The sequence below is a fragment of the Mustela nivalis genome, assembly GCF_964662115.1.
Source record: "Mustela nivalis genome assembly, chromosome: 11".
Taxonomy (NCBI): Eukaryota; Metazoa; Chordata; class Mammalia; order Carnivora; family Mustelidae; genus Mustela; species Mustela nivalis.
The window spans coordinates 37,090,566-37,093,380 of NC_139030.1; positions in this window are offsets into that span (position 1 = coordinate 37,090,566).

The following is a 2,815-nucleotide window of genomic DNA, read 5'->3' on the forward strand; positions in this document are numbered from 1 at the left end:
AACTCCACAGCCATTTATTGAATTTTTTCTTCTTTCAGACATTCACATTCCAAGCTCTTGTATAATAAGTGAACTGGTAACATTTTTCAATAAACCTCAAAATTTCATTTGGAATGCCCTGCAGCAAAGACAATACTAGCTATTTCCTAGCAGAGGGGTGAGCCAGTTTAGCCTTTCTAAAGTTTGACATTTAAAAGAAGTCCAGAAACATAAATTAAGAACATCTTAAATTAATGCTGTAGGTTAAGACTGGGCCAAGAACACATTTGCCATTAACTATTTTTGAAAAACTCTCCTGCTTGAAAGAATTTACCTTCTTTCCCAAACAAGGTACCCTCTTGTGAGTAAGCTGGAAATGTAATTTCCAAAACCACAAAGCACATTTGCTCTTTTTCTACAAATACAACAACTCTGATACCTCTACTTATATCATGACCCATCATTCTATTGAAAAAGGAAAAGATGGGGCACCTGCATGGTTCAGTCCATTAAGCATCTGCCTTCAGCTCAGGTAGTGGTCCTGAGATTGAGCCCCAAATCAGGCTTCCTGCTAGGGGAGCCTGCTTCTCTTCCCTCTCCCCATCCTCTGCTGGTGCTCTCTCTGACTCTCTCTCTCTCTCTTTCTCAAATAAATGAATAAAATCTTAAAAACAAACAAACAGAAGCTCTACAATGGTAAAATCTGGCAGCTAAATGGTGATTTTCAGAGTCAGGAACTGAACATCACTAATGAGCTCTACGAGTCCTGGTAATCATTCAAGAATTTTTTGAAAGCTTAATAGGACGACATGATGGTCATTCATTACAGTGAACTTTTGCATCTCCTTTAAAATCAACTTCCTTGCTCCTTTAAAATCCTACCCAAGATTAGTTTGGTTTTAGATGGAAAAATATTTTAACCCATTGATCACTAATAAAAACACGATCTTTATATGTTTGGTGCGTTGCATTTCTGGTTTCTGGTGCAGATAAAGAAGACAGCAAGATATCAATCTGTTGATAGGACATCCCAAAGGATGTCATATTTAAGTGTCATATTTATGAGATGAATTAAGGCAATGCTATGTGTAATACCAACTATTAAAAATGATACCCAGTCGCAGTATAATTTTTGAAGGTATCTTTCACTCTCTCCCTTTATCTTCTACATTCAATCTGTCACCAGGCACCACCATTCTTCTTCATCATCTACCTGCCTTCACTGTTCTTTCTTCTCCTTCCCCAGATTCTCATCATCGTACTCCTGAATAATGATAATATTCTCTTAGCTCAGTGAATCTCAGACATCAGTCTGAGGAGACAGGCAGGCCAGGGACAAAGTTTTAGAGGTACAAGAGAAAATAAGAAAATAAGAACAATTCAGTAAGTCTTTAATAATTCCAAGTGGATTCATTTTAAAGTTCTGTCCTTGGCTCTGGGCAAGTGTCCTTTCTACTGATTTAATGTTAAAATTTGATTCCTTTATGAAATTTTGGAGATAGCATGTGGCCATTTACTTTTTATTCTTTTAGTTTTGTTTTTGTTTTTTTGTTTTTTTGTTTTTTTCCTTAACATCGCTCCTTAGCAAAACAAATATTTGACAACTACACATTAGTTCTCAAGAATAATTTTTGGAAAAAAAAATTTTTTTCGGGGCGCCTGGGTGGCTCAGTGGTTTGGGCTGCTGCCTTTGGCTCGGGTCATGATCTCAGGGTCCTGGGATCGAGCCCCGCATCGGGCTCCCTGCTCCGCAGGAAGCCTGCTTCCCTCTCTCTCTCTCTCTGCCTGCCTCTCTGCCTACTTGTGATCTCCGTCTTTCAAATAAATAAATAAAATCTTTAAAAAAAAAAAAAAAATTTTTTTCAGGAACTTTACTAAAGGATGAAATTCAAAATTTCTGTAAAACAGTAGTAGCTGATCACCCTGAGTCAGGTTACCTCCTTCAACATCCACACCCCAGGATCAGGCCAAACAGATGTAATGAATAGCATGATGATGATAGTTAATTTGAAAGTTGTTAAGAGAGTAGATCTTAAAAGTTCTCCTTGCAAGGAAAAAGTATGTAACTATGTGAGGTGATGGATATTAACTTATCTTATTGTAGTGATCATTTTATATTTACATATATAAATGCATCAACATATATCAAATATCAGTATATCCATCATACCATAATACCATTATGTGGTAGGATGACCTTACACTTACAAAATGTTGTATGTCAGTTACACCTAAATAAAATTGGGGGGAAAAAGAAACTTCAACAGCAATTTGCTGCATTCAACATGCATTTCCACACCCACAGCAGCCTCTGCAACTGGCCTTACTGTACCTATCCACACACTAGTGAGCCAGGCAGCCTCACCGTCTCACATACACACTAGCTTCCCAGCTCCAGATTTGATTATGCGCTTAATTTCTGGGAAAACAAACAGAACAAAACAAACCACCTCATTCTTTCCCCAGTTTGGATATGCCTGACACTAAAAAATTCTTTTTATTTCTATAAGGGGTTGCTCATCCTGGTTACCTGTTCTAGTTCCCTTCTAGAACCAAATTCTCTGAATTCCTATTCTTCCTATTCTACCAATTAATCTTAATCTTATTGTCTCGACCATTTCCAGGAGTCTGTGCCTATTCTCAAGGAGGCTGACTTTGAGAAGGATTTTACTAATATAAATTTGAACTGGGAAAGGCAAAGCCAGACTTCTGAATCCAACTGTTCACGTATCTAGTACTTTAACGTTTACAAGTATCCAGAAAGCCTATATTTTCATTTATCGGCTATATATCAGCCTTACAGATGGTGTCCCGTAGACTCACAGACACAGATAAA